Below are 21,896 nucleotides of genomic sequence, written 5' to 3'. Positions count from 1 at the left end.
CAGTATACAAATGTGACACTAGATGGCGATGGTGAGCTATGTCAAATTCAATATATTTTTCAAAACGTTTTTTAAAAAAGCATTTTCACGGTGTTTTTCATATGCCTGTAGATTCAGCCATAATCACCCACAGTATAGACTCCATTAGTGTGGATGTGAAATTAGGATTTATTTATTGCTGAAATGTACACCCTTGCTTACATTGTATTGCATTTGCCATTTTACTGCCCATTCACCAAAGTTACGGAGATCTTTTGGAGTACCTCCCAATCCATTTTTGTTTAACCCACCCTGAACAATTTAACACCACCAGCTAATCTGGCTACCTTGCTGCTTACTTATATAGCTATGAGACATGCTATGATCTTTGTACTTCCAAAGAGCGAAGGAACCCATAATGGCATTGCCTGATTAAATTTATTGTGGTAAAACAAGTAGTGAATTTTGTTTGAGATAGTGATAGAGTAGAGTCATGTTGTAGAGAAATAATGGCACTCTTTCCTGCTTTCTCTTGAAGTTCTTTGTACTTTTCAGATTAATTCTACCAGATCCAGCTTTAACCAGATCCCTTGGAAAAATAAAATCTCACTTTCTCTTCATGGGGAGCTGATCTGAGGGAGGGGAAAAGAGAAGTGACCAGATGGGGTGGCACCCATAATACACACTCAAAAATCCAAATGTACCTTAAAAGGTTGGTGACACCTGAAATAGGCAAATGCCAGGCCTAGCCACCATCTGTCTACCCAGCAAGCAACATTTCCTTAGTGGACTACTTGTTCAAATGCCCTACTTCGTGTTAGTAATGGAAAAGGAATAAGGAAGAGTATATCCCCACCTCCTTTCCAAATGATTTGCTAAAGCAAATCATGCCTTAAAGTTGAGGTAATAAGGCCACAGGAAAGTGATTTAAAAAGATAGAGCCCAGACTGTTTTAAGGCAAGAAAAATTGTTTTCCTCTTGGCCCTTCTTTACAGTGCTCATGATGAAGGCTAGAGGTAATATTTTCCACACTGATGGTATCTGTGGGTGGGCAAATGCATTTTTAAAAAAACTTCTCAATTGTTGTGTGTTTCAAATAAACTGCCCATTTATTGTTCCTCTTGGCAAAAAGAATTATTTGATACCAATTATGGCTTAGATCTAAAGGTGGCCTTCCTCTAATGCAGAGGTGGCGAGCCTCAGGCCCAGGAAATGGATGCAGCCAACAAGGTCTGCATATCTGACCCTGCAGATTCTCCTCAGCTCATGCCCTCACAATGGACCACGCTCCTACTTGGCCTGCTCAGTCCCTCCTGAATGCTTTTGCATAGGTAGCTTACTGTTCTTCAAAGCTCTGGGATGGATGGAAGGAGTTATTTATTTTTATATAAAAAAGGCACTGATACAAAAGCACAACCTTTATTATAAAAATTATCTATTAACATGGGGAAAGATCATCTAAAGTTGATCTGACCTTGTATAGTTTAGATAGAATTATCTGCAGCTATCTACCGTATTTTTCTATATATAAGACTAGGCTTTTCCCCTAAAAAGTAATGTCCAAAATCTGGGATAGCTCTCTCCCCATTTTCTTATATCGGAGTCCCACAAAATAGGGGGCGTCTTATACATGGGGGCATCTTATAGACAGAAAAATATGGTAACTATCCATAATACACTCTGCTTACGTACCTGAATAAAGAAAAGAAAACAAGAAGGAATATAAAAAATGGTAGCCATACAGCACTCTGGATAATTACTTTTTTTGAAATCGCTCAGCTGCATAGCCAGTGGCCACAGTTTGAACTTCTAAGTTTTGGGAAGAAATCTACATATTCAAAGTGCAGGCAGAAAGGGAGAAGCAGATTCAGGATCTCTGGGAATTCAAAAACAACTTTGATGTAGAACAAGTACATAAATACAGCAGCTGAAAAATTACTTTGGCAAAAAAAGTAACATAGATTAAAAAGTTTCTATACACCAGCCAAAATAAATTCAATACACATAGATTTCCATCAAAGCTAGAGTCAAGTATTTCTCCATTTCATATTTTCATATCTTCTTACAACTTCATATTTCATTTTTGCTACTGTCAAGTGCAAGGAAAATGGAGATTCCTATGGCAGACAATAGCAGCAGCCATGTAGTTTGAACATTTGATGACCCAATTGTGAATTTGTGTCCAACTTGTGGAGATGGCAGCTTTCAATCTAAACAGTTCTTCGGCTGCTTTTCCCCTGGGATCTAGTCAAAGCAGGTTGATGTGCTGAACAAAGTCTTGCTCCTAGGCTGTAGAACTGCTGGATCTTAACAGCGCTCATCCATGAGTAACTGTCAACATTAAAATATAAAGAATGTACTCAAAATGGGTGCAAACTTGCAGAATAACAGACCATTTAAATTATCTTTGTTCCCAGAAATAGTTTTGCTATCAGTGAAATCATTGTGCGGTATTTTGATACTCTCTTCTGCAACACACACATTGCTTTGTTCAATCTCTCTGGAACTTCTACTGAGTGAAAAAATACAGTTGTGAAAGGTATTCATGCTGAACCCTACACACAACCTCCACCCTAAGTTAAAGACTGTTAAGAGTAGATTGACACCTGGACACATTCATTCATCTACAGTTGTACCTTGTTTTGCAACAAGGATCCATTCTGGAGCCCCAGCCACTAGCTGAAAAGGACGCAGGGCAAAGTGCTGTGTCTGTGCACGCATGTGGAATGGTTTGTGTTTCTGTGCATGTGCGAAGCACAGTTTAGTGTTTCTGCACATGCGCGAGCGGCAAACCCAGACGTAACCCGTTCCGGTACTTCCGGGTTTGCCACAGACGTTCACCGGAATGGACGCTAGACGAGGTGGACATTCGCAGAGGTATTACTGTACTTTCTTATCTCAAAGAATGCAATCCTATCATGTCTACTCAGAAAAATACCCAGTTGAGTTCAATGAGGCTAGTCCTGGTGTGTATAGGATTGTAGCACTGGTCACAGTGAAATTCATGTAAAAGGTAGCTTCCGTACAAGCAACAGCCTTATTTTAGATCCAACTCAATGGATTGAGTTGATGCTTCCATTGAAGTCAATGGGTTTTGAATGAGTTTAGGTCTGTCTGGATTATAACCCGAGTACGTTTAACACATAAGGTTAAATATTTAAGAGTTAGGGGTTCACAGATCTTGGAGGAATTCAAACTCATTAATATCTATCAGAACACTACCTAGTTGCAGTTTATGAAAATACAATATACAGTGGAACCTCGGGTTGCGAACGTGATCTGTGCGGGAGGCACGTTCACAACCCGCAGCGTTCACAACCCACAGTGCTGCGTCTGCACACTCGCGTGATGCAATTTGGCTCTTCTGCATATGCTCAAAGTGCGATTTAGTGGTTTTGCACATGCGCGAGCGCTGAAACCCATCGGCAGTAATCGGCAGTGTTCGCAACCCGACGTATGACTGTTTATGCATAAAACTTGCTCTTTTCATGACACAGTGGCTGCAATTGTATTCATAATTATTTGGAAGCAATTCTCATTGAATGGAGTGGGACCTGCTTCTCAATGCATACAGATAGGTTGCCAACCCACTCTTGCGAACTTCATCTGTGTCATCAAATGGCCACTGAATAATCTGCTAAAATTTTCTAGGAATGCACATATCAGTTTTAATCAAATGCATTATTTTCAGAATAATAAAAAAGAGGAAATGGCTCTTCGACATTTATTCAGAGCAAAACCACCAACTTCTTTTGACTTTGATCAAAACTGAGAAAAGGAAGGCGATGAGGGCTGAAAATTGAATGAAGTGACATACCATTGCTCAAGTGTTACTGTTGAAGTAGCAGAAAGGCAACAAGCACTTTCTACTAATATGACAGAACAGCTTCACCCATTTTGAGCACCAGGGCAAGTTGTAGGGAACTTAATAAGGAAGTGAAATAATCAGAAATCAGACTTGGAGGACAAAAGACAGCAGTATCCGTACTGAGACAACATGTTTATGTTCTATGAAATAACTTCCACTGTGAAATTTACAAGTTTGGATCAATGCCTGTGCAACTGAAATCAACAGGACTCAGCGGTTCCTCTTCCTCATAGAAATAAACATAGCATCCTTTTCCATCCTTTCGCATCCTCACCAATAATGAAAAATAGTCACAAGGGGTGCTTATCAATTAAGTCATATGCCACAATTACCAAATACAAGAAAAAGCAAACCACACATTCGTTCACTGTGAATATGGCTCATGCAGGAATGAATTCCAGACTTCAGTGGTGCCATAAATGAAGTATGATGGTTTAACCAAGTTTTGATTACACTGCCAGATTCATTTCTCAACACACATCTGAAGAACATTATGTATTGTAGAAAAGGGCTTGTGGACACTCTTATTGCTGCTGTTCAGGTCAGGATTCCTTAGGAATCATTCTCTGTGCAATAGCAAATGTTATGGTCACCACTAACAGATGAAGCAGGGCTGGTGTCAGACTCCATAAAGCCTTTGGCATGGTGCCTACCAGGACCCCTCCCAACACCAACCCCCAAATCAGGGAAGGGTCCAGCCCTGTTTGGGGTGCTTGCAGGAGCTGCCATGCTTTCTCTGCCACCCCTGGAAACACTTCAGCAATGTGTGAGTGGCAGAACTGGAGCAAGCCTCAGTTCCTATCCATGTTGGCTGCCAACGATCTTAAACTACCCCAAATGCAATGCCCGGACCAAAAGATAAATGAAATTACTTTTTGGCAATTTAAAATGGCAGTGATTGGCTCACAGCTGAATGGGTGCTGAGATTGGCTCACGGCTGAAAAGAATTTGAAGGGCTATCCAGGAATGCAATTAAGTTGAATGCAATTAAGTTGAGCTGCTAACAAGCCCTCCCCAAGCCCACAGGGTGCTTGATCTAATGTGGTCAACATCTGGCACCAGGCATGATATGAAAGCTTTTGCCAGATCTAGCAGGTCAGTTACAACATGGCGTACGCTTGCGACAGAAAGGACAGCTGAGAAAGCAATCAGTGTAGGTAATTTGGGTGGTTTTCAATTAAGTTTTACTCAGAGTAGACCCACTGAACAAAACTGAGACATGCTCATTTATGTCAGGGGGTCTACTCTGGCTAAAACCTAGTTAGAAGCCACTCTCTTTTAATCAACAAATTGCCCACTTCTAATGCAATGGACATGGAAAGAAAGATGGTTTGTGGTTTGGCACACATATGGGAGCCAGCAGAAATGCACTGGGCTAGCTCTGCTCCTTCAAAGATGTCAGGGACTGGGCAGAGGAGGAGTGGTGGTGGAGACCCTCTCCTCATCCTGACCCTTCCAGGGAGGAGGAAGAGGAAGACCGTATAGATGTGCAACAGGGGTTTGAGGGAGGTCACAGCTCAGAGGCAGATGAGGGGGGGGGGAAGTTGGGCAATCATGGGAGCAGGCAGAGCCAGAGCAGCAGCTGGTTAACATATTGTCACTAGAAAGTATTCCAGACCCTCCATCTCCCAGAACCCGGCAAGCCTTAAAAGTAGGAGAGCAAAGAGCTCAAAGACAGAGGGCACGAAGCAGCACACGTAGAAGTGACGAATGAGGAAGTGGGCGAGACGGGGAGTGGATATTTACTCGGGACAATGCCATTATCCAAGAGGCTGGGTTCTATAGCCTCTCTCTGTAAAGTTTAAAATAAAAAAGGACTGTAGGAAACTTTCCCCTGTCTTTAGAATTTCCTGGGCAACCAACTAGGAGCCGCTGACAGCACCCTGACAAAAGATGATACATGTGATAGCAACATCCCTCAGCTGACGTGTGATTGGTTCAGTCTTGAAGGAAGCAACTTGAAGGTATATAAGGCAGCCTTATCCAACCTGGCTCCTTCCAGATGTTGGTCTACAACAACTTTCATCATCTCTGACAATTGGCAACAATGACTAGGAGCTGCAATCCAAAAAACCCAATGAGCACAAAGTTGGAGAAAATGGATGTAGGTTCTCTCTCTGGGGGCAAGAGCTTTGATTGACCAGTGTTCCCACCCCTGCGGAGGAAATTCTATGTGCATCAATTGTCTCCTTTCAGCATGAATTGATCATGCGTCAGCTGAGAGACATCTGTATACAAGCCACTGAAGGATTGTGCTTTCCTGTTTTCTTCTTCACTATCTTTTTCTGTATGGTGCTCCACAACACACAAAGGAGTTCAATGTGTCTGCTCCCAGTTGTTTAAAGATACCACACACAGTTATTTAGAAATAGTAGTAATTATTCTTGTCCTTGTCTGGCACCAAGAAGGAAGCTTAATTCAAAAACCCAAGATAAAGAAAATTTTGCATTGTAGATAAACATTTTTGCTCTTGCAGTCAAATGACAGCATATTTGTGAGATTACATTTCAAAGGCACAGTTGCACTGGTTCCATGCAGCAGGGTTATCTTTGATGCTTGTCAGACTTCTCAGGAGAATAGGCCCATCATTAAAGAAATGCATTATATTCATTCTTCCTTCTTCCCCCCACTATCACCTCTCCTCTTCTTTATTCACTTTGTTCCTTCTGCTGTACTGTGTGGGTCTTTATTTTCAAAACAAGCCACTTGCGTGCTACCTTTTCAAATACCTTTGGAAAATTTAAATATATAATGCACTTAACGCTCCCTTTATCTTTCGTGCCAGAAATATCTTCAAAAAGTCCAGTGCATCTGTAAAGCAAGAACAGCTCTTCTGGAATTCTTTCTGGACGTTGTTAACTAATACCCTTGTCACAACTTTCTTTCTTTTACTTCCACTACAAATTAATCCACCACACCTCTTGTAATCTGAATTATCTTGGTTTCCTGCATCATCTCTGAAGAGATGTGAAGAGGGGATCATAGTCATGTTTGTATTGCAATAGGCTTCTATTCCAATTGGAAGCATATTAAACCTAACGGTGACAGCCCAAGTCCCCTTCCTCTCCTTTCTTCTGCACTCCTCTGCACCCCTTGCAGTCTGCTTGGGGGGTGTCCTACAACCAGGAGTACCAACTTGAATAAATTATAGGGAGGTAGGTAAGCCCTGCCCCATATAATCAATCACATGATATGGTGCAAACACACCAGTTGAATGGCAATGGCCATCAACTCAAATATTTTATTGTGGGGGTCAAAGGGACCTCAGCCCCTGGGAGTGTTTGGAGACCAGGGTTTGAATCCCCACTCAGTCATGAAGCTCACTTTGTGACCTTGGTCCAATCATCATCTTTTGGCCTAACCTACCTGACAGGGTTGTTGTGAGGATGAAATGGGGAGGAGGAGAACCATGTACCCCACCTTGAGCTCCTTGGAAGTTAAACGTGGTAAAGGTAAAGGGACCCCTGACCATTAGGTCCAGTCGTGACTGACTCTGGGGTTGCGGCGCTCATCTCACTTTATTGGCCGAGGGAGCCGGCGTACAGCTTCCGGGTCATGTGGCCAGCATGACTAAGCCGCTTCTGGAGAACCAGAGCAGCGCACGGAAATGCCGTTTACCTTCCCACCGGAGTGGTACCTATTTATCTACTTGCACTTTGACGTGCTTTCGAACTGCTAGGTTGACAGGAGCAGGGACCGAGCAACGGGAGCTCACCCCGTTGCGGGGATTCGAACTGCTGACCTTCTGATCGGCAAGTACTAGGCTCTGTGGTTTAACCCACAGCGCCACCCATGTCCCATAAAAAAGTGGTATATAAATGCAATAAACAATTTTTTTAAAATGTTACAACTCACAGAGTTGGGGCCAGGCTAAGGGATGAAGGGAAAATGTTGATTCAGTACTCATTTAAACACAAACCTACCTGAGTTGCACTTCCTGGAATAATACAAGAACTAAAGCACAGCCATTTTTTTGAACGGTGCCCTACTCTGAATTTTGCGGTGCAGTCCTCCAGGCAAGTAATGTGTAAAAGAAAAAGGAAAAAAAATATGCTGGAGTATAATAACTTATCAATTGTGTTATATGGGGGTGGGGCAATCCCTTGCATAAATTTGTATGTTAGTCAAAACTGCATTCAAAAAATATGTTTATTAGGAGGAATTCAGTCCCAAAGTGCTGACAAATTGTCATGAAGATATATATATATATTTTAAAAAAACAAACCCACAAATTGCTGCAGAAATGTGGAGAACTGATCTGAAAAACCATGTGAAAGAAAATGGACACTTGGGCACCCTATTAGAGACACACAGCACCTGTCAGTGGAAGAAAAAAAGAACTTTGACACTCCTACCTGGCACTGGGCATTATGGAAAAGTAGTTATCAGCTGTAAAGAATTGTCTCACCTCTGGGATGATGGACATGGAACGCTTTGCATTTTTGAGGACAAATCTATTTATGTGCAAATGATTTCTTGCTGCTGTCGCAGGAACTACAGCAAGCAGTGCCAAATATTTATTTGGTTACAAATTGAATTTGCAGAGGCAAACTGGACACAGGAGGACCATCAATCACAATGGGACCTAACTGTTTATGATGATGATGATTATTCCTGTTTTTCTGCTTTTATAGCTTTTTTATTTTATTTTATTTCAAGCATTAGACACTGGATGCAAAGGCAATTACCGTCCCTGCATGGATGCTGCTCTTTTTCATTTCTGTCGCTTTATTATGGCAATTGAATTCCCATCCCTATCCCATTTTCCTTTTTATCCTATAGGGGGATTTGGGGGTCTTTTTTTTTTAATTTTTCTTTTTTTTCATTACACGGTATTATTGCTATTTTCAACTCTTTCCTGATGTCCTTTCCAGGACTTCATCTGACTTGTCTGAGCTTCTTCAATCATAACCTTAGCTGCAGTTCTGCAAATAGCAACTGTTCTATGTGAATGAGAGTCAGAGAACTTAGTTCTCTAAATTCACACAAAAATGGGAAACTTTCTTATTATTGCCATTACTGTGCCTTGTGTATAATATTTGGAATCAAAGCCTACTTGGGCTTGACATTTTGCTAGTGATGGGCAATGTTTCTCTGCTCTGTTCAGAACAGGATTCAAAAAACAGAGTTCCTTCCCTCCAAAAGTCAGGAAATAGCCTTCTTATTTATATTTTAATACGTCCAGTTTTGAATTTGGTTCCTATTGTTCTCCCAGCTATATTACTGGGAGGGTAATGAGGTCTGAATTCTCTGCTCCCAACTCCCACAAGCCACTGGGGACCCTGGGATATTCAATTTCCCTAAGACAGCTAACTGGTTCTCCTGTTTATGGTAAAGGTAAAGGTAAAGGTAAAGGGACCCCTGACCATTAGGTCCAGTTGTGACCGATTCTGGGGTTGCGGCACTCATCTCACTTTATTGGCTGAGGGAGCAGGCGTACAGCTTCCGGGTCATGTGGCCCGCATGACTAAGCCGCTTCTGGCATACCAGAGCAGTGCACGGAAATGCCGTTTACCTTCCCGCCGGAGGGGTACCTATTTATCTACTTGCACTTTGACGTGCTTTTGAACTGCTAGGTTGGCCGGAGCAGGGACCGGGCAAGGGAAGCTCACCCCGTCGCGGGTATTCAAACCACCAACCTTCTGATTGGCAAGTCCTAGGCTCTGTGCTTTAACCCACAGCGCCACCCGCGTCCCTTCCAGTTTATGGTTTTTAGAGGTTAATAATATCCTAAGCTGAAGCTGAGGCTCCAATACTTTGGCCACCTCATGAGAAGAGAAGACTCCCTGGAAAAGACACTGATGTTGGGAAAGATTGAGGGCACAAGAAGAAGGGGATGACAGAGGACGAGATGGTTGGACAGTGTTCTTGAAGCTACAAACATGAGTCTGACCAAACTGTGGGAGGCAGTGGAAGACAGGAGTGCCTGGCGTGCTCTGGTCCATAGGTTCACAAAGAGTCGGACATGACTAAATGACTAAACAACAACAACAATATCCTAAGGTTTGCGATTAACACTGTTACTGCAGCATTCCCAGTGATAGAGAACTTTGCACAGAGACTAAAAAGGGATTGTGGGGCGTGTGGCAATCCTACTTGTAATGAAGCCAAGCACTGCAAGTGGAGCAAGGTCATAATATGGATCAGGTGTAGGGAACCTGGAGCCCTCCAGATGTTAAGGAACTACTACTCCAATCAGGCCCAACAAGCATGGCCATGGATGTTGTAGTTCAGCAACATCTGGAGTGCCCAAGGTTCCCTACACTTGGACCAGATAATTATCAACTTTGGCAACACCCCAATTTTCTGCAGAATACAGATTCATCTCCACCCCACCCTGAAAAAAGTGTCCTAGTGTATACATGTAAGTTTCCACCTATTCTTTAGTAAGTAAAAATAAATAATTGTCAGTCTCCAGAGGAAATATCTGGTAGCTCAGTGAGTACCAAGGACAAAGAGCTGTAGCAAGAAACCTGAAAGTCTTTGATTTAAATCTCAACTCAAATTCATCCTTTGCCTCTAAACCGCAGTTCTAGCCTTCTTACAGGGCTGTCACTGAGATAATTGCATAAATAGTGATGGTGTGAAGTTTGTGATTACCTGATCTGAGATACAAATTTGTCTAGGTCATAAAGGCTGGATGCATTCCAGATCAAGCACCATTTCCCAAGTTCTTCTCTGGCCTGGCATTTTAAATGAGAAGGATTTATTTATAAAAGCCTTCCTACCTCACCTTAAAAGGTTCCTCGGGACAACTTGCAACCATAAAAAGCACACGGTAGTACAATAAGAACAGAGAGCAATATGGCACAACCAAGCACCAAAAGGATGATCCTGTGTAGGAATCCTGGCATTGTATTCAACTAACTTCTATTCAGAGCAGACCTATTGAAATTAATGAACCTGAGTTGGTCATGTCTATTAATTTCACTGGGTATACTCTGAGTATGACTAGCATTGTCTACAACCCATTGTGTCTAGATGAAGCAGGTGAGCTCACCAAAGTCCTCCATGTTAATATCTTACTTTGGATTAACTTCTCCTTGGTTATCATAGAATTGTAGCCTGCAATGCAGGAATATTGTAGCCCAATGTGGGGCTCGAACCCACGATCTTGAGATCTCATGAGCCTTATGCTCTACTGAGGGGTTGACATGAAGCTGCATGGTTTTTTTAATGGGCACATAAGCTACGAAACAATGCAATGTGCACAAGTAAAGTCATTTTTTGGAGTTCCTTAGGGAGGAAGGGCAGGATATAAATTTAATAAATGATAGAAATAAACCGGGGCAATGTCTGAGCTGTGGCATTGCAGCAGCTAATGCATTTGGTGCCATGTCAATCATGCATATGGTTATCTCATCAAACTACAATTCCCAGGCAGTAGTGTGATCAGGAGTATACACACAGCAACATCAGTGTGGGGATGCATGTACAGTGGTACCTCTGGTTAAGAACTTAATTCATTCTGGAGGTCCATTCTTAACCTGAAACTGAACCTGAGGTACCACTTCAGCTAATGGGGCCTCCCACTGCCACCACGCTGCCACCAGACAATTTCTGTTCTCATCCTGAAGCAAAGTTCTTAACCCGAGGTACTATTTCTGGGTTGGCGGAGTCTGTAACCTGAAGTGTCTGTAACCCAAAGCATCTTTAACCCAAGGTACCACTGTACTACTATTTTATGCCAAGCCAAATAAAGGGAAAAGCTTTTCCTGAATGCTTCTTGGAAAGCTCACTTAACATTCTGAGCCAATTCACAACTGAGCTAAGGAGATCTTGCCCATCATAAACAGGAAGCACGTTAAATATTTAAAGTATGCTATAGAAATTCTCAGTGCTATTATTTTGCATTATGCAGTCGTTCTTCTGAGCCGTTGAGTAGACAACTTCTGTCACTGTTTTTCCATACTTAGTCTTCTTCAGAGCTGCCCATTCTTTTCTCTCTCCTGGATTCTTATGTTTTTCACAGCCAGAACAGAAGTACAAAGCCAGCGGGTGAAGCTTCCTCCTATCACTGACTTCGTACCCTAGAAAAGGCAAAGCTTTACTGCCACTTGTCAAGCTCAAGGAAGGTGACAACCTTCTCCTACTGTTTTTGCAATATGGACAAACTAGCAAATCCTGAATATAAAATACGGTTTTAGCCCTGCAGATCACTAAGGGGCTAATTGCACGCAAACCTACCTTGGAGAAAGTCCCATTCAACTTAATGGGGTTTACTTCTGAGCAGCAGGCATAGGCTTGTGCTATAAATAAGGGTTGGCCATTGGATGGGGCAGCTATATTTATTAGTCTCAAAATTAGAGCTCAATATGCATTGTTGTGGGATGTGGGTGGCTCTGTGGGTTAAACCACAGAGCCTAGGACTTGCCGATCAGAAGGTCGGCAGTTCGAATCCCCGCAACGGGGTGAGCTCCCGTTGCTCGGTCCCTGCTCCTGCCAACCTAGCAGTTCGAAAGCACGTCAAAGTGCAAGTAGATAAATAGGTTCCAGTGGGAAGGTAAACGGCGTTTCTGTGTGCTGCTCTGGTTCGCCAGAAGCGGCTTAGTCATGCTGGCCACACGACCTGGAAGCTGTACGCCGGCTCCCTCGGCCAATAAAGCGAGATGAGTGCCGCAACCCCAGAGTCGGTCACTACTGGACCTAATGGTCAGGGGTCCCTTTACCTTTACCTTATGCATTGTTGTTTCTGATGGTTGGGATTTAGTTGTGCATATCCCCACCCTTCACAGAGAACACTATTGGAAGAAGTTTTGGTGCTTTTTTTTTTACTGGGACTGAACCATATTACTGAATGCTAAGTTGATGCCTATTCTCCAATTCCATGGTAGATTTGGCTGGAGATTTTAATGGCAGTGTTGGAAATTCAATTGTTTGATGAGTCCATGATTTATGCTGATAGTCTCTGGTTACTGTTTTAATATGGATATTATGTTATTTTATTCATTAGCATTTTCTTTTTTAATTTACTGACTGTAAGCTACTTTGAGGAGCATTGACTATTACACACAAAATATGCTGTTCAACTGGCAGCGGCTGAATGGCAAACCTATACTTAAATGGAATCTTTCTTTGTAAAGTGTAAAATGGGTGGCAAGTCCAGAGTCCTGTGCTTTCAGATTTTCACCTGCTGGTCCTGGGAATCCCAGGCACATGTAAGATTCTGGACCCAGAGTCTTCATCGCAGGATTTGAGCTCCACGTTGGGCAAAAAAAATTCCTGCATTGCAGAGGGTTGGACTAGATGAACCTCATGGTCCCACTAGCTCTGCAATTCTATGAGTCTGTGATTTTATAGTAATCAGTGGTAAACAACAAGCACATTTGCAGCGCTGTCTTCAAAAGCAAGTATATTTGATGAAATTAGTTCATTATTTCCATACTTTAACATTTCTCTTTTTATCTGTGCAGGGAGACGAGAACATGAAGCTAGGGAATTAATTGCTATTTCACCTGGAATGTTATGCAATGCATTTCATTATTTGGGGTCTTTGCACAAATCTTTCTCACTAATGTGACTACCAGAAAAGAAAAGAGGAAGATATAAGGAGTCCCTTTTTTTTGCAGGCTGAATCCTGAAGTTTCGGAGTGGTAAAATTTTAAATGCTTCATGCAAAATCAGGTCAGCTATAGACAAATGTCAGTAGACTGGATGCAAAATGCACTGCAGGCAGAAAAAGATGACATTTATCAGTCATCCATACATCAGTAACTAAAACAATTTTAGGGTTGTCTAGACAGGCATCTATTATTTCTTAAATTTAAAAGCTTTAGTAGAAAGACAACAGCAAATGCTCTTTTTATATTTAGGATTTTTCCCCCTTCCAAGAGAGATGAGACAGGCAAGGGAAAAATGGCAGTTTTCAAACCGAGAACTGCAGATTTGCTGATATATAGAAATATTTTTGACAGATGTACTCTATATATATGTACGTGAACACAGGATAATTTATTGCTCTATATCAACGGCAATGGAACTGAATTATCAGAGTATGCATATTGTATCGGATGTTATTACTTTGGTAGTCGGTATTAAGGGCACAACTGAGCTCAAATTAAGCACTTTTAAGTCTTACTCATTTCCATGGGAGAGTTAAGCACATGCCCACACTTTTTATCACATAAATGGATGAATGCAAAAAAATGTTAATTTTTATTTGCCATACTGTATTTGCATCCAGACTTTTCCTTAAAGAACTCTAGCAGCCTATGTGGATGTCTGCTATTTTATCCCCGCAACAGCCATGTGGCTGAGATGGAACCTTGCTAAAGACTATTCAGTGGGTTTAACGGCAAGCAATCTGAATTGGAATATACACAATTCCAGTCTAACATTCTGGCCAGAGTGCTATTGTGTTCACATTCTACTTTGGGGCTTCCCATAAACATCGGGTTTGCCACTGTGAGAACAGAACACTGGACTAGATGGATCTTTGGTCAGATCAAGCAGGGCTCTTCTTCACTTTAATGCACTCATGTAACAATAATATAAAAGTACTTGTCAGTTAGAATGGATCATACTCAGTATTGGGCCAACTGTGATGGCCATGGTACTAATTGCAAAGACAGGGTACATCTGCTTTGGCAGTTTTAGAACACAGGAAGTATTTCCGGTCGGGTTCTTTTTTGGTCCTCCCTGGAGATGCTGCGCCACTGAGCTACAACCCTTCCCATTTTCCCTGCTCCTCTTTCCCTCCTCCTGGGTGTCCTGCTGCCGTCTGAGTACCAATGCTCAAAGCAGTTGTTGGTAGGGCCACACATAGGACTTAGTCCAAAAACAGCGATTTGAATGTGTTATAAACATACAACACCAGAGGGAGTCAGAAAGCAGAAAACCTTTCTACAGTGGTACCTCATGTTATGTACTTAATCCATTCCAGAGCTCCGTTCGTAACAGGAAAACGCTTGTTACATGAGGTGCACTTTCCCTAATGGCGCCTCCCGCTGCTGCAGCACCACCAGAGCGCAACTTCTGCTCGCATCCGGGGCAAAGGTCACAACAAGGGGTATCTACTTCCGGGTTAGTGGAGCGCGTAACCCGCAGCATTCATATGGGGGACTGTATGTAACACGAGGGACCACGGTATAACGTTTTTACATAGTTTTTCTTTTTCTTTTGTTATAATGATTTAATTTCTGTCTTATTTATAGTGGGTTTTTCCCCCGTGTGTAGATCCACCCCGAGACCCAGTGCTAAATGGTCTGTGGCATGATTTTAAACATAAGTAGTAGCATCCCCAGAGGCGTAGCAAGGTCAGGTGGTACCCAGTGTGGAATTTTTTTTGTCAGCCCCCCATCAATGGCTCGGGGTAGGCTTGGGAGTTGAGGGGGCGTGTGTGCGGCGTGCTGAATATCACCCCCTCAGCTATGACACCTGGGACATTCCACCCTCCCGCACCCGCTTCCTACACCTCTGAGCATGCCTTCTGAAGTTAGAGCAGTGCGCAGCCCCCCTTATCTGATTTGGAGCCTGATTCAGTGCTTCAGAGTAGCTCTGTTCCAACCTGGGATGTTCTGGGGCCAACCTGACCCAGGTCCAGGTCCCAAGCCAATTTTGGAGCCTTGTAATCAGGTGGGAGGTGGGGGAGAAGGAGATGTGGTTCCTTAAACATGGCCACATGTTTAAGACACTGGTTAAACATGCAGTCTGGAAGGAGGAAAAGGAGACACACAGAATATGTTTGCATGTCACCTCCTCCCTTTCCTCACTACCAGACCCTGCTTTTGACAACCCTGGATCAGTCGGGGGGGGGGGACCTCATTCAGCTCAGTGTCGTCGTGTCGTCTGGGGCTGCCTCAATCTGAGTCATCGCAAATCAGTTCAGGATACAGGATTCAGCTGGATCTGAAACATAGCCCTTGAAAACATGGCACTCCTGAGTTGTCTCTAAAACTCCTGTTCTTGGAGTTTTGTGGTGGATGTGTAAAGTAGTTAAAAACTTTTGGGAGATGATATATAATGAAATGAAAAAAAAAAGGTTCAAAATAACTTTTGTTAAAAAACCAGAAGCTTTCTTATTAGCAATTACAGGTACCAAGATCCCAAAGGATCAGAAAAGATAGTTTATGTATACGACAACAGCCGCGCGGATACTACTGGCCCAGAAATGGAAGGAAGAGTCAACCCTGGCCAGAGAAGAATTGCAAACCAAGATGATGGACTATGCCAAGATGGCAAAATTAACTGGGAAGCTCAAAAATAAAGAAGACAAGAACTTTAAAAAAGAATGGGAAAAGTTTATAACTTGTTTACAAGACCATTGCAAGCAGGTCAAAACATTTATGCAGGATTTTGACCACACTTGTAAAGTAATGGAAAGTATGGATAATTTAGAAGGAAAATAATTGGATAAATACTGATATGCAGTTGTAAATATTATCATTATGACCCATGGAAGAGATGGGGGGAAGTCAGGAGATTCAGAGTAATCACAATATTCAGATTTTGAATGTTTGTTTGTTGTATGTTTATATTTTGTAAAATAAAATAAAAATATTAAAAATAAAAAATAAATCTCCAGTTCTCACAGTGCTCTCTCCCAATTCAGTATTACATGTTTCTAAAGGTGCTTTAGAAGTGATGACATCAAAGGTTATATTGTCCAGCTGACTGGTGATACAGGAAATCCACTATGGCAACATCTGATAGGTTTCCACCCAGTCCCTGCTTAGAAACCTTTAACAGAGGAAAGTCCATCATCTTCCAAGGAAGTCTCTCCCACTGTCAAACAGCTCCTACCACCAGGCAGTCCTTGGTAATGTTTTGCTGAAATCTCCTTTCTTGTAAGTTGCTTTGGATTCCTACTGTCTGTAGCCACACAAAGAAAGAAAGAAATTTGCTCCATCGTCTATTAGACAACCCTTTGAATGGTGTTCGCATGTTGCCTCTTAATCATCTCTTGTCCAGGGTAAATGCAGCTTACACTATTGTATCCTGAGTACACTTCATTTCCCATTTCCGAAGCAGGTATGTTCGTAAACTGACTGTAGCAGTTTCATTTAAATTATTTGTTAGTAATTTATTTTTATCTCATTAATAAACTTACGTCCTGATTTTAGGTCCTCTTAAGCTTAAGAATGTTTAACAGAATGTTTAAACTCGCAACAGATCTGATATTTTTTTCTTATTATTATAGTAAACAAATATGCTCAACTTTCTCATTTTCTTCCAGGACAGACAGGTGTGTGAGTGTGTGAGAGAGAGAGAGTGCTTTACATTGCCGTGCACATGTTGAATGCATGTTTTAAATGCATTCCCCAAAATGTATTTCTTCAAAATATTTTATAAGTCTGTCATCAAAATGGAAACCGGTGCTGTTTGCAACAAGGTAAGAATAAAAAACAAAAAAAACCCCAAACCACGATTGAAAATAGTATATAATAAAGCAGAACACAAATGAAAGTGGCAGATAAAAAAATCAGAAACAGTCCATAAAATGCCTGGATCAATAAAGAGGATTCTCCCCCGCCCCCTGCCGGTGCCAAAATGATAACAATGTTTTCATCAGTTGGGCCTCCTTGGAAAGGGAATCTGCAGACTGGGAGACCGTATCTGACACAGCCCTCTCCCCAAAGGCAAAATGAGGGCATTGATTTACTGGGGATAAAATCAAGGACTCTCCCTGGCTAAGGCAGGGACGGGGTTTAAGGTGTGTTGTGTGGGAAAAAGATCTGGCTGGCAGGCTAATTCCTGAATTTCCCTCACTGGCTACCAACCTGTCAACAGGGATAGACAGATCCATTGGTTTCAGTTCTCCATTCTTCCTATCTCAAATGCAGCTTTTCACATTTCCATAGCAATTTCCAATTATGGTTATTATTTTTTAAACCCTCGTGAACATTCACCACCCATTTAGTACAAAAATACAAACACACTGTTGCATGCAATTGGGTCTAATACCACCCCCTTTTTTGCAAGCCATTTCCTATTATATAAAGCATTTTTTTTTGTACTGTGCTTTCAGTAATCTATGCATTTCCATGCCCCACAAAAAGATACATTTTCTCTCTCCATATTGCTTGGCTGGAGTGCTGCAGCGCAAAATTCAGGGAAGCGCAAAGTGCTTCTTCTCACGTACTGGTCTGAGAATGAGGTGAATGAGGGAGCGTCTCATCAGGATGCAAACAAAATTTACTTTCTCCTCCATCCTACCTGTCAGCTACCTGACAGCACCCTCGAAGGGAGAAGAAGAAACGCCACACTCTCCAAAGGCATTCAACCTCTTTCCGTGACACCCCCCCCCCCGAAGCCTATAGGCCACCAGGAGAAGTCTCGAGGCTTGCAGACTCTTGTCACCCCACTCCCTCCCCTGACTCACTTGCAGCCCATTCTGGTGGATTATAGGTCAGGCAACTCGGGAGTGAGCAGTCAGTCTAGCTACTTATTCTTCCCATTCACTATATGCATGCTTCCTCATATGCATTCACAATATGTGGTTATGGAACTTGGAAGGGTTCCTTCCTTCAATTAAACTACCTCCAGGTACCCGGTAGTGAACGGTGCACAATCAAAACTCGAACTGGAGTGCTTGTCCTAAGCACTGACAGCAGGGTTAAGGCAGAATAATTACTGCGATGTAATGATCGTCTGACAGTCAGATGCAATGCTCTCATGAAACCGGAGCGTTTGAGGCTGCTGTTAAAATTCAAGCTGGGGGCTGTATTTTACTTGTCAACATCTCCCAGATAGTGAAACTTTTCCTATCCGAAATTAGGAGGGTCCCCTCCCATGAATGCAGAAACCTGAAAGTATGTTACAGTAATTGGAAGCAAAACTTTCTCCTCCTGTGTGTACGTGCGACACAGAACTTAAAACCTGGTCAAGCCCTCTGTTCTCACTGTGGCCAGCCAGATTAGGAGACCACCTTTGTTCTGGCAAAATACAGGGCAGGGTAGGCCGGGCTGTTCAGGGGCGATTGTTTTGTTTTGTTTTAATCTGGTGCTGAAGTGACTTCAAGGCAATTCATTACACCCTATGGCAGCACACACACGTGAATTTGTAAATCTGTTTGTGCTTGGCTGCCCAGAGTTTGTACATGACCTTTCACACACATGCATTTGGAGAGGATCCCTAACCACACACACACACACACACACACAGAGAGAGAGAGAGAGAGAGAGAGAGAGAGAGAGAGAGAGAGAGAGAGAAGACCTGAAATACTGTATCAATACAGGAAATATACAATCCTGTATTATACAGGACAGGTGGCAACCCTAAACCAGATGCCTATGGGAAGCCCAATGGTTTCAGCAACTGATACTGAGATGCATTACTGCCTCTGGCTGCGGAAGTAGAGTAAAGCCATTGTGCCCAGTGTAGCCATGAACTGCTGGACACTTAAGGAACATTTCAAAAAGTCAGCTCTTGCATGTGCCATGCACACTATGGACATTTTAGTCTTTAAGGGACCACAGGAATCTGGGTTCAGCCAGAGAACTACATGGCTGTGTTTTGGGAAATTGCAATTTTAAGGATTTTTTTCTTCCCAAGGGAAAAGCAGAAGCAGATATGGGAACAAAAAGCATATTTTATTGACACTGCCTTCATCCTTGCAAATTGGTGCTGTCTTGTGCATTAAACATTACTTTCAGCTCATTTCCCCTTATAGCACAGTTTACAAATCATAGCTCAATCCTCTGTGTGTTTACTCCAAAGGAAACCCCTTATTGTCCAGTGGCTAAACTGGCACAGGATTTTGGCTTCAGAATTCCCAATTTACTGTCTCCTATTGTAATCCACTCAGTTTTGAAGAGTAATGTTTGATGATATTGATTGAGCTAGTAATCACCCTGCTTTTAATATGGCACCTTTGTATAAGTTCAAAAACACAAATGTATTTTTAAAAAAGGAATGTAAAATTCAAATACTGAATGTGAAATAGAGAGAAGGGATGATGCCTTCTATCCCCTAGCAATTGTAGGGTTGTTGTTGAGTTGCTTTCTTGTTTGTCTTTTTACATTTCTTCCTGCCCAAAGATGCTTAAATCCTGTTTCTTTGATATTGCCAAGGGACCGAGTTTCAAGTGTCTTTCATTTCCTATTGCAGTCGAGCTATCTGCCCACTAGGTGGAGCTGTAACAATAGGTTTCTTCAATTTATGATAATAAGGAAAGTCATGAACCAATTTGAAAGGCAATGTTCATTTTAACAATTCAGATACACTCCTGTTAATTTGTATTTTATAAAGGTTCAGCAGGCTTCACTGAATGTCTTGTTAACCAGAGTTTTAAATTTGCTTCCAAATCTGCCATTTGATTGTGCATTTTAGAGTGATTTTTTCCCCTTTATGGGTGATTGTATGGCATATTTGTATGAAGTGTATGCATTTGTGTATGTGCATTGATATATAAAAATATTCCCTTCACATACACGAAATATGATTTTTAATGCAATTCTTCTGCATGGATCAGGACGTGATCAAAATGCAGTGCTAGCACAGGACACAGACGCAGTGCCACCACGCATTGTTTAGAAATACGCCCAAATGGAGAGGGTGATTGCCTTCCCTTGTAAAACCCAGCAGGTACGCTATTCAATATCCAAGAGAGAGACAGAGAAAGAGAGAGACATAGCAGACATGGCTTTCTTTGAGGAAACACTTTTGTTCTTTAAGGATATTTATAATCTCTTAAAGGGCCAGTGTGTTGACAATGAGCTAGCCACAAACCTGTGATTAGCGATGAAAGGGGTGGGATTTGAAGGATCTCGGAGAATCCCGATCCCAAGGCCACGTTTCTCAAATCAATTCATTGTCAGGACCGGATTAACTTCAGGCAAACACAAGCGGCGATGCCGAATTGCAAAACTGGGAAGCTCCAATGCGATTTAACGCCACTTGCAACCGTGCCACGTTGCTTGGATGCAAGCTCCATTGAACCCAGTGAAACATTCTTCTGAGTAAACATGCATGGGCTTACCCTGTGCATCGCATACGCAAGGTTGGGTTTGGACTCCCTGTTCCCTTGAGGCAGATGCTGTTTTGCGCTCTCTAGGGTCCCCTCCGGGTCTTAAAGCAACAGCTCCCATAACTTGGAGTTTCTCCAGGCTTGGGAATCTCCCCTTTCTAAATTTACGATGCTTTCTGAGGCTGCCCTGCTCAACGCCAACTCTTCTGCAGTGTGGAAAGATTCTTTCACGTAGTTGTGCGTTCATACAGTCTGCTGTTGCTGCATGCTAGGATGGGTGGGGTGAAACAGTGGGTCCCTCACTGGAAGTCTAGCGAAGCAGCCCTATATCTACTCTGAAGTAAGTCCTATTGAATTCAATGGTGCTGGCTCTCAGATATAGCCATCCTCAAACCAGGCATGAGGAACACAGAAGTAAAGGAGAACGTCTTTCTACAGCTGGCACTTCTCAAATCACATTGGGACGATGAAACAGTAAAGAGAATCCAATTCCTGGGGGGCGTTCAGTCTAACCAGATTTTGGGGGTGGAGAGACAACTTTTATGAGGAGTTTGTCTGATTCTGGGGCTGTCTGCCCCCTGGAGTGGCTCCCACATTATATGAAGCCACAACTCAAGAAATATGTTGATAAGAGGGGAAAGCACTCTGCACATGCTCAACAGCACTTTGTTTCCCTTTTGCAACAGAAATTCTAGAACCAGCTCATTATTATGTACTGTAAAATAATATGCTTGCCCACCCCTAGTGACCCATTTTTTGGTCAGCCATGTCATGTTTATGATTTATGAGGGCACAATTTTGTAACGGGATTATAAACAGAGGACTCTTTCCCTAGGTGTGTCCAAGAGCAGGGCTGTTGTGTTGACTGCTGTCAAAACACATGTGTGTGCACCCCATCCATAACTGCAGGATTATAAACAGGGCTCCACCTAGAAACAGAGTGTATTGGCTGGTGTCCCTCAAATTAAGACTTTAGGGGGCTTTTGGGGGGAGGGGGTGTCTGACCCAGTAGCAGCTGCAACAAGTTTCTTTCCAAGGGAGCACTGAGTGCAGAAATGGTGGCTACAACCACAAAGCAACCTTTCAAAAGGAAAGAAGTGGGGAGGAAAGCCACAGTCCCCCCCCCCCCAACTAACAAATAAA

The 21,896-nt window shown here is 42.5% G+C and overlaps 1 long non-coding RNA gene across 1 annotated transcript; it reads right to left on the bottom strand.

Moving 5' to 3' along the window:
- Positions 1 to 1,382: 1,382 nt before the first annotated feature.
- LOC128417335 (uncharacterized) lies at positions 1,383 to 21,071 on the bottom strand. The gene is made up of 2 exons (XR_008331438.1): positions 20,766 to 21,071; positions 1,383 to 2,310 (listed from the first exon to the last, which is right to left on the bottom strand). It is a non-coding gene; the product is annotated as an uncharacterized LOC128417335 (long non-coding RNA).
- Positions 21,072 to 21,896: the final 825 nt, after the last annotated feature.

The sequence above is a fragment of the Podarcis raffonei genome, chromosome 7 (assembly GCF_027172205.1).
Source record: "Podarcis raffonei isolate rPodRaf1 chromosome 7, rPodRaf1.pri, whole genome shotgun sequence".
In the NCBI taxonomy this organism is placed as follows: domain Eukaryota; kingdom Metazoa; phylum Chordata; class Lepidosauria; order Squamata; family Lacertidae; genus Podarcis; species Podarcis raffonei.
The sequence above is the reverse complement of the archived record's forward strand: the minus strand, read 5'-3'. Positions and strand labels throughout refer to the sequence as shown.